We start from the raw sequence: 14,078 nt of genomic DNA on the forward strand, positions 1-14,078 counted from the left end.
GCGCTGTTGGTGGGGGTAAGGGAATGGAGGAGCGGAAAGGAACTGGCCACCCTACCGCACGTAAACTCCGGCTCAGGAACACCTCTGCGGAGGTTCGGACCTGCCTTCGGGCAGAATAACCCTTACCTACTCAACTAAACCTCTCATCTCTGGAATCTCCACAGGGCAGTTCAGTTTATAACATGAGACTAAAGCTGTCGGTTCGGTCTTCAGTACCAATTCTTCAGATGACGTTTTCTCGTATTTCTGAGTCGCGTCCGTAAAAGAAGTGTAATTGAGTATATAATTTAATTTGTTATCTGGGTGTAAATACTGTATATTCATTAACAACGTCTACATTATAATAAATAATGTCCAGCGTACAGGTCTACGGGTTTCCAAAATTACCAATGTGTGAGTAGGTTTATCGTACATCATGTCAGGGATTAAGAAAAGGGAGTATTCATGTGAGGCATTAAAAAGAAAGAAACTACAAGAAAAAAAAACGATTTTGTAAAGAAATTGCCGAAGACAGGCCCGTATTTTTCAGTAAAAGAATATTCCGATGGGGAAAGAAGTAGCGATGGGAAATCAAATGCGGTTGAAGACAAAGATAATATGAAGTCCCTTGAATGCAATTCATCAAGCGTTACGTCAGTGTATAACGACCAAGGTGAAATACTTAAGGAAAATAAAGACAGTTCGCCACCTACATACGAATTTGCTGGACGTTTCAAGGATGAATTCGATAGTACTTCGGAAAATCCCACGAATCGAGGAAATTTTAGTCTTAAGGAGAAAAAAAAAGAGCATTTTGAAACTCGGCCCTTGTACACCCAAAGGTCCGTTTGTTCGCGATGACAAAAACAGGAGATTATCTTGCTTTTATAACAATTATAATGCACGACATGGGAGAAATGTACCACGCGAATGATTGTGTTATTCAGAAAAACTGGATTGTGCCTACTGTAAACCACACTGGCTTTTTGTAAACAGAGATGACCATCACTTCAGCCCAGCATGGCTCAAAGAAATAAGAGATTAAGAGATTGGTAAGGACTCACCAAGAAGATAAAAGACCACGAATCGGTCCAAAACCATTTGCAAGCGTGTGTTACTTACCTGATGCTGAAAAATGGTAAGCCATTTGCTTTACGTCGCACCGACACAGATAGGTCTTATGGCGACGATGGGATAGGAGTGGGAAGGAAGCGGCTGTGGCCTTAATTAAGGTACAGCCCCACCATTTGCCTGGTGTGAAAATGGGAAACCACGGGAAACAATCTGCAGGGTTGCCAACAATGGGGTTCGAACTCACTATCTCCCGAATGCAAGCTCACAGCTGCTAGCCCCCAACCGCACGGCCAACTCGCTCGGTGTTGTAAAATGAGACCACCGTTGGAGATGAGTTCTAAATTGAAGAACGAAGTAAGTTTTTGGAAGGAATTATTGAAAAGGATTATTGATATAACGCTTTCTCTAGTATCATGCAACTGGCATTTAGAAGTTACCGGGAGAAGTTGGGCGGGAGTCATAGTGGAAGTTTCCTTGCCATCTTTGCACTTTTAAGTAGGTATGATCCAAATTTATCCAGATTAATGTGCAAGGAAGAAAAAAGGAAAGCTACTTTTTTCTATTTGCTTTACGTCGCACCGACACAGATAGGTCTTATGGCGACGATGGGATAGGATAGGCCTAGGAATTGGAAGGAAGCGGCCGTGGCCTCAATTAAGGAACAGCCCCGGCATTCACCTGGTGTGAAAATGGGAAACCACGGAAAACCATCTTCAGGGCTGCCGACAGTGGGATTCGAACCCACTATCTTCCGGATGCAAGCTCACAGCTGCGCGCTCCTAACCGCACGAATGGTGAATGAAGTGTTTAATTTAATAAAAGACCAAGTAATTTCAATAAAACCGTGTCGGTGTCAAAGCTACGATGGAGCGAAAGTGATGAGCGATGTTTATTCAGAGGTCCAAGAAAGAATTTAAACGACCGAAGAAAACTGCTCATTAAGTTCCCTGTGCAACCACAATTTAAATGTGGTCTTATAAGACCCAGCTAAGATTTCTCAGTCCCATCATTTTATAGCTGCCTCGAGAGACTGTATGTCTTTTTCATCTTGAGTAGCTTCAACACTTAAGAGGCTCTGTTCAACAAGGTGGTCATCAGCTCATGATGCGCTGTCAGCATTTCATTATCACTATACTGTAAGGACATAATGAAAGCTTAAGTGTGATATGCTTCACGTCTAACGAAGAAATCAGATGAACAAAATAAGGCCATTAAAATAACAGTTGGAAAGGTTTGAATTTGTCCTTCATACAAAATACTGAGAATCGCCAACATTTATCTAAGGCTCTGCAGTCACCCGATGAAAATATTTACAATGCTTCAAAATTTCTGGATGGAGCAATAAGATCACTTTCAACATTAAGGAACTCTTTTAATAAAGTGGATATATGTCCATCCCTTGTCCCGTTTCTCTGCGGGGTCGAGTATGACGCGAGATTAATATTCTCATCAGGGAGTTTCTATAGTCGTCCCCGTGTAAGGACGTACCCTAAGGGTGCAACCTTACCCTTTCTCCCCTGTAATATTAAAGTATTGATTTATAGTAACTTTTCTTGCTGTTAGGTCTTTTTCAGTGTCGGTAACCATACAGTTTAGGGACCCTACTTGCCGATACGACGTCTTACATTTACCGTTAATCTGGCACGTTGGCAACGTTCAATCACTGTTCTAGCGTGAATTGCGTGTTGCCACCGCATTGGTATTAAAGTCACTAATGATACATTTGCGAGAATATTTAAAGAATATTTTCTATTTCTGTGGGATTGTAAATCTATTTGGCTAATATCAGGTAAGTAGAATTGTGGCATGTTCGGATAATGCATTTAATAACACAGTTTGTGTGAAATGATGAGCACAACATTTTATTAATTACGTTCCTATTTCGTCCCATACTTATACGAACAGAATTCGATTGGGATGTCTAAGAAGGAAGAAGGAAGAAAAATCTGCAAGAACTCCTCCGAAAAGGAAAGCAAGGTTACGTCCTTTACAAACATCAGGTCAAGAAATGCTTGTACATTGCTACGAGCAATTGAAACACGAACTACGACGAAGAAGGTATCAGTCGCAGTGATACGAAGCTAATGGCAAGAGTTTCATTATTAACTGGGGTAAGTGTTCGTTTTTATCTTGTTTCTATGATAAGTTTCTGACATAATGACAATCAGTTCAAATGGAGCAGTATTTCATTCTGAACCTAACCTAACCTAATCATGTAGGCCTATACCATGTCTTGTGTCGACTTCGATACGGTTGTAGACTTAACCTTTGTGTATTCCTGTTGACGTACGGTGTATGTAATATATTTCTGTGTGTGTATTCTTACAGGGTAGTGGTGAATATATATGTTATATGTTATATTTTATTTAAAAATCTTATAATAATTTATCTTCATCAGGTGTCTTTGGTTTCAAATGTGCATTTCTCTTTCAGGGTCGCCCACATACTCCTGGAATAAACCACACAAATCTGGACATGATGTTCAAGGAGTAATTCGTCGACCTGTGTCTGAGGGAGGAAGACTGGTTATTGTTCATGCTGGAAAGAAAGATGGCTTTGTACCTGGTATGTTCTTACTTTATTTTACTTCATTTTATTATAGTGAGGTGATCTCTCTTTTCATAGTTATGAGGGTATTTAGGGTTTGTAGTACGGATGTAAAGGGGGAGGGCACGTAAGTCTCTGATAAAACCCCAACTTGAGTACAGTTCCTGTGTATGAGACCCTCACTAGGATTACTTGATTTGAGAACTGGAAAAGTTCAAAAGAAAGTAGCACGATTTGTTGTGGGTGATTTCTGACAAAAGAGTAGCGTTACAAAAATTTTGTCGAGTTTGGGCTGGGAAGACTTGGGTGAAAGGAGACGAGTGGCTGGACTAAGTGGTGTGTTCCGAGCTGTCGGTGGAGAGGTGGTGTGGAATGACATTGGTAGACGAATACGTTTCAGTGGTATTTTAAAAGTAGGTAAGATCATAGTACAATTATAAAGTTGAGGATGAAAAGTGGGGCAAATATTTGTTTTTGTTTTTTTTTTAAGAAGGGAGTTAGGGATTGGAGTAATTTACGAAGGGAGATGTTCAATAAATTTCCAAATTCTTTGCAATTATTGAAGAAAAGACTAGGCCTATCCCTGAAACTACATCTTCCACCTGGGCGACTGATCTAAGTGCAGGTCAGTGGTGCCCGATTGATTGAAATTTACTGGCACGAGATCGGTAGTGGCATTATAACTTACCGCTCATTGGGTTCTGTACATGGTTTTTGATTTTGACTTCTCCACTGTCAAGGGATCTCTTGGTTATTAAAAAGACTTGCAGGTATTCACTTTAGGCCAATGATTAACCTTAGAGAGGTACTTCAATCAAAACTTCCCCAGTGTATTTTCATATAATATTACTGGATATTTGTATCAGTAAATTACTTGTATTGCAGGCCTATTTATTATGTTTATTCTGCATTCGACAATCTCCACCTGAATCGGTGCTTGATACCTGACTGTTGAACACCTTCCAAGCTTCTTATTTCTTACTGCCTGATATAGGTTCAGTGTTCGCAGCAATTACATTTGTTCTAAGGTATTGAAATGGGTGTTTATACTTATATCTTTAATGCAAGTGATCGTGGACTTCTAATCCAGATATAGGCCTACTAATGGAAATACATTCATGAGAGATGTTAGGATAAAGTAGTGTAAGTAGTAATTCATTGACTTCATCATCAGGTGACTTTGCTACACAGTAGTTGGTTTCACTTAAAATCAGACATCTTTTTGTATCATTCAACAGAAATCACATTTTTTATCAATTAATAGGCCTATCCTTGAAGAGGATCTCATATTTTTAGGGAATACTTTTTGTTAGAAGAAATAACTTCAAACTAAAACTTAAAATTCTTACAGGTGCTGATTTGATGCTACAAACTTGAAGAGAAATCAAGATTATGCTACAAAAGATGAGCTGCAAAGGTTGTGTAATATGAATCGAAGTCACTTAAAGAGGTACAGAAGCACCTAAACATAAGTTTAGATAATGTTGTTTACATTCATGTTGTTGACTTTCATGTATGCATAATAATATTTCTCTGTTTCTTTAAAACCAGGTACATTGTTGACGAGATGCTGCACAGTGAAGGCCATACTGTCCTACGATTTCCTCCATACCACTCATTTTTCAATGCCATCGAATTTGCATGGTCTGTGGCAAAACAGTATTATAACAAAACAGTGGCTTCAAGACCTGGTCATGGATTGGACAGAGCTACAGCTGTGTGGAAAGAATATCTTGATCAGGTAGGCCAAGTGGAAATGTTATTTATTGGATATAGGCAAGTGGAGTTTATAATATACTTGTCAGGTTGTGATACTTCAATATATTCTACAGGTGACAGCAGAGATGTGGAGAAATGAAGTGAAACACACTGAGAAGAAGATTGTCGAGTCGGCCAACTAACTGGGTCATCTTTGAAAATGTCTTTTTCTATCGGCAGAGGCTTTTTTTAAATCGTCATATTTTGTATAGGCTACGCGAGATGGACAGTAGCCCACTGGTTTTCTGATTAAACATAATTTATTTAAGCTATTGCATCAGTCTACTTACATACTCACTGTCCACGTATACCAGTAACCTGGTGATTTGATTATTGAAGCATTGTGCAATGATGCGACATACAAACTGAGACAATTTCGAGTGGTCATGAGCATAACTCATAGTCATAGGGTATGCTAAATAATAATGTTATTGGCTTTATGTCCCACTAACAACTTTTATGGTTTTTTTGAGATGTCGACGTGCTGGAATTTAGTCCTGCAGGAGCTCTTATGTGCCAGTAAATCTACTGACACGAGGCTGAGCACCTTCAAATGCCATCGCACTGAGCTCGGCCCTGCCAAGTTGGGTTCAGAAGGCCAGCGCCTCATCCGTCTGAGCCATTCAGACAGGCGTGGAGGCTAGAGAGCTGAGTTTAAGTAATTGTCGAACGTCAACTAGTTATAAAAATACTGATTGATTAAACTAATACGGTAATTAGAATAACCTAATTGCCTGCCTACTTACAAGCTAGGCACTTTGGAATTATGTTCTGACTATCTTTTTAACACTGCAAATAAATCCATCTATTATTTAAAACTCCCTGTAAAAAGAGGACAGTGAATGCGAGTGGGTATTATTTTCAAATGAGCTGAGCTCGAGAGTCCATTGTAGCATATGATTTTTCCAGTGTACCATGACTCTGTATGTATTGCTTCAGAGGAAGTTTGGCTCCCCGCCAATGTCCAGTGTACCGATAATGAGCCGTGTGTGTGTGTTGTGTCTCACTAATCCGTGACTACGCACGATTCTTTCAGTGTGCCATGATTCACTGTGTCTCGCTGCAACGGAAGCTCGGCTCCCCGCCAGTGTCCATTATGCCGATAAGGAGCCGTGTGTGTCATGTGGCTCACTGAGCCGTGATTGTGCATGATTTGTGTGCCGTGTGATGTGTTCACCACCCTAGTAGGTTTAAATAAACCTTATAAATGCTTCGTAAGGCCCATTCTCGACACTTGAATGAATCGATACACTGCTTCGAATCATGCACTCAGTAGCCAACATTAGTACAGGTACATAGTACATTACCATTAAGACGGATAGCATTGCAAAGTAATTCGTCTTTACCATAATTATAATAATAATAATAATAATAATAATCGTATGGCCTCAGTTACCGTGTGTAGACATTTCAAGTTGACGCCATCTGGCTGTCTGCTCGTCAATTTTGACGTTCCGTTTTATTCTAGGCCCACTAGATGGCAGACCGAGTATACCGAAACTCTCTTGGGCGTCTCTGGCTGAGATTTAATTAATTTTGTCAGGTAAACACCAAATGTGTCGCCAGAGATCTTTTACATACCGATATCGTACGGCATGGAGTGTCGAATGGACTTTTTTCCGCCCTTCAAAAATCCGACTACCTCTGCCGGGTTTGAACCCGCTATCTTGGGATCCGGAGGCCGTCACTCTACCACTGATCCACAGAGGCAGCTGTCTTTACCATGAAATACATCGTCAACATAGATTAGTGAGGTTGGACATCCTGCCCGTCATCATTCATGAGTCGCTGTTGAACATACTGTACTTGTCAAAACTAGTAAGTTTCTATTTTACACAATAATAGTGAAATGTTGATGAAGACGACATACACCCAGCCCCCGTGCCAGAGATATTAACCAACGGTGGTTCAAATTCGTGACCCTGTCGGGAATCGAACCCGCATCCTGTGACCAAAGGCCAGCACGCTAATCATTTAGCCATGGGGCCGGACAATAATAGTGAAAAACCACGTTCACTGCAGCTATTGTTGACTGGATATTTCTTCTCTTTAAAGTACAGTGAGTACCACGAATTAATATCCTGTTTTGTTGATTCCTGTAAACTTTGTATGTACCGGTACGGTGTTGGTTCGCCAGTTCCTAGCGTATCTACTGAATGAAAACTTTGTAGATCAATGGATTCAGTTTTATGTTTATTGCCTTCAGTCATCACGGCAGTGCTTTCAATGACAACAGTCGCTCGAGTACAATTCCTGTCGAACCTAACCTAACCCTGTGACAATCAGTGGTTTTCGGTGGATCACAACCTAACCGGTCATTATAATTTGTTTTCGGTGGATCACAACCAAACCTATCCCTATCAGTGGTTTTCGGAAGAATACTGTGGTTTTGTCACAAGCCAATACAGACTCTTGAATCAATGTGTGAAAATGGGAAAGTGCAGAAAACCCTCTTCAGGAATGCCAATCTCAAAGTCCATAGTCTTTTTAGCGTTGTCACACAGCTGAAATGTCACTTTAGAGGTAATTGTAAAAAGTCTTGTATATAGGCTCTACAGATACATAGTACATTACCAATTCCATCTCGATAGCTATGAGACGCACACTGCATAGCGGTTTCGCTTTATAGATAAATCATATTATAGTGAAAAAAATTTGTTTAAAAAAAATCTGACATGAAGGTCCAGAAGGAAAATACTTTCATTGGAATTCTTATTTATGTGTTCACCACCCTAGTAGGTTTAAATAAACCTTATAAATGCTTCGTAAGGCCCATTCTCGAATATGGATCTGCATGCTGGGATGCGTACAGGATGGGTTTAATAAATTCCCTAGAGAAAGTTCAAAGAAGAGCGATGCGTTTCGTAACTGGGAATAGGAGGAATACCATTAATTGGTAAAGTCTTGAATCTAGAAGAACTAGAGCTCGCCTGTGTGGTCTTTATAAGAGCTATACGGAAAGGGCTGCTTGGAGTTGTATTAGGAATAATTTGGAACCTCCCTCATACTTATCGAGAAATTATCATAAGCATAAAAACCAGCATACGGATGTGGGCAAGTTTTCCTTCGTCAACAGGATCGTAAGGGATTGGAATAAATTACCTGCAGCAGTCTTTGATAGATTCCCTTCTGGTATCAAGTCATTTAAGAAGACCATTAGTGTTTGTGTAAAGTGAAAAGTAAAAGTTGTAAATTATGGGCACTGAATTTGTGATTTTCTGCTTGGATTCGATTGTGAAACTGGGAGGTTTTTACTTGTGGTATTCTCTTTCCAGGAAATTGCTTGCTGTACTCATGTTTTTGTAATTGTTGTTGTTCTTGGTTAATTAACAATGTTTTTAACTTTATTTTTTATCACTTGTAACGTTAAGCTAGTAGTAAGCTCAATCTATAGTTTTGTAAGCCATAGTGGAAATAATTAAATTGTGTGTGAAACTGTACATGATGCTGGATTTAAAACGACTAGTAGTATTTCTTGTAATATTTTTTATGGAATTCCTTTTTGTACCGATACTTGAGTTGTTAAAGTTAAAACCTACTACCCAACAACTACATCATCACTTGTAGTGTTAAGCTATTAGCAAGTTCAGTCTGTAGTATTGTAATTTGTAGTGTTAAGTACTGGAAATACTTAAGTTGTGTGCGAATATGTATATAATGACACTGGATTTAGAAAGTTAAATTACTAGTATTTCTTGCTTGTTGTAATGTTGTTGTTGTAGGGTAATTACGGTTTAACTTCACTTTATTATCACTTATAATGGTAAGCTAGTAGTAAGGTCAACCTATAATATTGTAAGCCATATTGTTAAGCACTATAAATACTTAAGTTGTGTGAGAATTTGTATATGATGTTGCTCGATTTAGAATATTAAACTAGCAGTAATGCTTGCAATATTTTCCTTCCATATATCTGCTTCTTGTACTCTTGTTCTTTGCTTGTTTGTTTGTTTTTTTGTTTGTTGTTGTTGGGTAATTATGTTAACTTTACTTTATTATTACATTACTGTAAGTGACCGTTGCCACCGGGATATTTCCCATTTGCTATTTAATAATAATAATAATGAGTGACAGGGGTTTAACGTAATTTGGAAGGAATGTTTTGCGTATGATAAACGAGTACCAGGTTAACTACTGGGGGCAAGGGCGGCATGCGTAGAGCTAACCACTCCACTCCACCAAATGCCAACGTTATGGATAGTGGAAGCCTTCACCTTCCACCCTTCCGATGGCTTTCATGGTTTGTACGGAGATGACTTTGCTTTTTGCTTTTTAAATATTAGTATTCATGTTTATTATGTTTGTTTATTCATACCCCTGCTTTGTAATTCAGTGACCATGGAATGGCTCTAAATGTTGTAAATTATATTTACTTGTATTTATTTCCTTTTTCCATATTGCACATGTTTGTTGTTATTATTATTACTGCTACATATCGCTTAACATGTAAATAAACTAATATTTAATACAGTAAATAATGTTTATCTCTTTGGATTCATTTTTTCGTTGCATATTCTTTTTGCTATGACAACATTACTTCTTTATGATATAAATAAATATAAAATAAAAGTATTTCTTCCCAAACATATTTGTTATACGTGCACCAATCAGAGAACCAACTAGGGAAGTACCTTTTACTAAGGTGCATAATGTTTTTGCATACATGTATAATTGAAGAACTGAAGATCCATATACAGGTAAGTGGGTCGCCCATGTGGTAGGCCTATTACGCTTCATAGGAAACTGAGTGAACTGGCTGTGCAGTTTGATCACATTGCTGTGAGCTTGGTATCAGGAGATGGTGATGGATTTGAACCCCACACTCGGCAGGTCTGAAGTTTTTTTTTCGCCCGTCATTTTCATTTCAGGCTAGTGCTGTGTCTGTACGCTTATGTGCATTTTAAACGTTTGAAATCTTAGCCCTCTTTCCTATCCCATTCTTGCCTCACAACCTGTCTTCACGTGATTTAAGGCAATGTATATGTAAATATCTGGTAATGTTGTTTGACTCATAGTGCTCCTGTACATTGGTTTCTGTAATGTTGTAAGCTTGAGATACACCAACTTGTAAGCTGAAAATATTTTTCAAATGCCAAATGCCAAATTGCCGTAAAAGTACTTAGTGGGATGTAAAGCTGTTAGCATTATTATTAAAAGGAAGGACAGATATGTCTTATGTGGTAAGTCCTTGAACTTGCAGAAATCGCAATGAATTATACAATCTATATTCCCTCCCCCCTTCCTTTTTTTTTTTTTTTGCTTTACGTCGCTCCGACACAGCTAGGTCTTATGGCGACGACCCCCCTTCCTTTAAGAATGCAGTTATAGTAATGCGTACATCAGAATAAAGGCAGGATTTTTTAAAATTAATTTAAGCAAGTGAAGGAGAGAATGTATGACTAGCTCAGGTTGGCGGATTCGAGTTAGGCGGTATTTGAAAGTGCTCAAATGCGCCAGCCTCATGTCTAGATCTACCGGTACATGAAATAACTCTTGCGGGACGAAATTTTTTGGCAGTAGAACTTATTACATTATTATTTTCAAATCCGCAGTGAACTTGAAAGCTGACCTAATTTCCGTTCACGGAGCTTGGCACATTAGTATTCCTATATGTTTCCTGGTAAGCTTGAAGATATAACCAGCCTGCAGGCTGAAAATATGCCCAGTAATCTCTCTCCTTACTGGTTACCGGTATTGAAGAGAGAAGGAAATGTTCGCGCAAAAGAAAGGGAAGTCATTGGATGTCTGAAACTTTCGAAAATCACACTGCAAAGATTTATTAAATAAATTGTATCGTTTAACACGCCCCTCTTTTCAAGAATATGGTTAGTACGCCTACTGTATATCAAAATAAAGACAGATACATGTAACATTAATTTGAGTGAGAAAGTGTGTTTATTTCCTTAATTCCTCATTGAGCGTGGAAACCGACTTAATTATGAATATCTTAATTTATTTCATCTTAACTTTTAGCATTTACTAGGGCAGGGACACATTCATTATCGGTGTTTACATTGAGGTTAGTTTGTTATGGTTATGTCTGGTGATTTTAATATGTAACCAGGCAGGTTGGCAGCAGTGATCAGCCATTACAAAAAAGAGAAAAGAAGAGCATCGGGCGGCGATATTTACTTTCTGGGGTATTTCCTTACGCGGCGATTACTATACAACCGGATGTCCTTACTGATGTCAACATCTTCAGAGGAGTTAATGAGGTAAAATGAATGAGTGACATATAAGATACAAAGGGAGAGAGTGAAACCACATAGCTTACTCTTGTCGAATAGCACCAAGGTGTCTTCTCAAGGCTTTACGTCCTCATCCGACGGACTAATCACAATTATATAACAACGTCATATGCCTTCCCTCCACGTGAGCACTGCGGAGAGGTTTGGAATTGAATCCAGGCTTTTGGCACGCAATTCAGTGATTAGAAATTGAATACCACCACATCTCCTATCCTGCCGGCCAACATTTTGATGGCGAAAACGTTTTCGACCAACGGGACTCGAACCGGCTAACTTCACGCCTTAACGATCATGGCTACCAGACGGGCTCTTTTGATAAAGTGAATGAAGAGACTAAAATTATGGCAGACTCATTCGAAGAAGGCCAATGTGAAAGTAAGTAACAAATTGTATTCATTATATCGATATACACGATCTGATGATGATGAACTGATGATTCATAGCAATATTTTAAGATTTCTGTTTCTTTATACGAAACTTCGACATTTTGCTTAGTCAGCTGAGAATCAGATTTACAATTTTATTAATAGTCCTCCACAAATGTGAGTGTTTATAACCTGCTACTCTTGCAATAAGAAACCGAAAAACAAAAAACATAGGGATGATGAAGTTTTTTCAGCTGCGGTACGGTACGTCTTTCGGAAGAAAATCCAGATGACATGTCTACCGACTTACATCAGCTGTTGACGATTTCGAACGTTTTCAAGAAATAAATTTGCCTTCTGTGCGAAGTACCTCAGACTTATAGCAATTTAATAATCATTAAGAATCATATGATTGCCTCGAGTGTTCCGGATGTTTCAGTGGCGTTGAAAATATTCCTTACACATCCGGTGACAGTGGCTACGGCAGAAAGGTCTTTTTCAAAAATTAAAACATTAAGAACCATGCACGTAGCTCAATGATGCAGAAACGATTGTCTGCTTTGAGTACAGCATTGACGTGCACAGAGAGCGAAAACTGAACATAGATTCCCTGGCTGAGGAGTTTGCCTCCAGAGATGCAACAAGAAGAGGCGGCTGAACACCTAGCATCAAAGCCGTTCTTTCTTATGAGCAAAGTAATTTTATCACGGTCTTACAGTATTACCATTATTATTGTTATTATTATTGAGAGTAATAACATTAAAATCATTATTACTTGCTTTCATGTATTGAAGTGCATGGCTTGTGTTATTAATTATTTCCTGAATTTGTGTGTTTCTGGCCAAGAGAAATTATACTTACTTCAGCTGCATTGCGGTCTGAGGGCCCCCATGTATTTATCGCGAGGGAGGGGGGGGGGGGGGGCAACGCCAGTGAGAACTGTTTTAAGGCGCTACAGCTGGTGTACAACTTTCAAGACCACTTGGTACGCCACTCAGCAAATTGTACGTAGTCGATGAATATATGTTTCATTTCCAGCAAAATACATTTCCTCAGGCTAGTCTATCAACTAAAGAAATATATTCTACCATAATTTCTTTACGAAAAATAACGTACACCTTCAATCAATTAATTATAAGCAAAATAAATGACTTAACACTCGTGTTATTTTAAAAACTGATGAAGTGACGTAAAACGCGACATGTACAACACATTTTTTAAAATTTTCGTTACACAACGTCCAGCTGTAAAAGACAAAGTCAGTCTCATAGTAAAATTTCAGACTTTTTTGTATGCATCTCTTACTCTGTATCATTGTCAAAAGTCGTGGTCTACAAATTCTCGAACTGGTTTGAAGCTATGCTTTTGCTATATCCTTCATAATTTTGAGCATGGATGTTTAAGCATTTTAGTAAGACAGTATCGAGATCGGGCAGGTAGAATTCGCTGAAGAAAGAATTGAAATATTTTCGTTCTTTCTGTTAACAGTATTAACATAATGGGATGTATAGGCCTGCACCGTGTGACTCACAAGGGAACGGTTCGGGTTGGACCAAACAGATTTTAATTAAAGTTCGTGATGATCAATCAACATATCCTATGAGTGCTGATGCCGGTCTCACAGTCTAGGCTCGTTCGAGGTTCACTCAGTCTACGTGTTTACAACTGAGGAGCTATCCGACAGTGAATTGGCGGCCTTGATCTAGAAAATCAAGAATATCGACCGAGATGATTCGTCGCACTGACCATGCGTCATCTCGTAATTTGCAGGCCTTCGGACTGTACAGCGGTAGCTTGGTAGGCCAGGCCCATCCAGGGCTGTAGCACCATGGGGTTGGTTTTTTATTAGTGGTGATAATCACTTTGCCTTAATCAACGGTATTGTTATAATTAATTGATGTAAAATAGCAGGGCGGATCGGAGCCGTTAGCTCATGGCTACGTAGAATTACCTTCCTACTGTAGCCTACTGTAAAAATGTATGCAATCGAAACCGTTTATTACGACATCGCTTATAACGACGTAGTGGATATAACGGCAAAATCTAACGGTCCCATCTAAAGCCTATATAAACAATGTATTTTTAAAAAATCGCTTATTACGGCATA

At 38.9% G+C, this 14,078-nt stretch overlaps 1 protein-coding gene and 1 long non-coding RNA gene across 2 annotated transcripts in view; one reads left to right on the forward strand and one right to left on the reverse strand.

Annotated features, from left to right (window-relative positions):
* The window catches only part of Trap1 (TNF receptor associated protein 1), a 550,461-nt gene that overhangs the window by 281,573 nt on the left and 254,810 nt on the right, over positions 1–14,078 (reverse strand). The gene's annotated exons all lie outside the window — the stretch shown is intronic.
* Positions 2,909–5,286, forward strand: LOC137498998 (uncharacterized). The gene is made up of 4 exons (XR_011017964.1): positions 2,909–3,164; positions 3,487–3,618; positions 4,952–5,050; positions 5,152–5,286. It is a non-coding gene; the product is annotated as an uncharacterized lncRNA (long non-coding RNA).

Source organism: Anabrus simplex, chromosome 3 (genome assembly GCF_040414725.1).
Source record: "Anabrus simplex isolate iqAnaSimp1 chromosome 3, ASM4041472v1, whole genome shotgun sequence".
Lineage (NCBI taxonomy): Eukaryota > Metazoa > Arthropoda > Insecta > Orthoptera > Tettigoniidae > Anabrus > Anabrus simplex.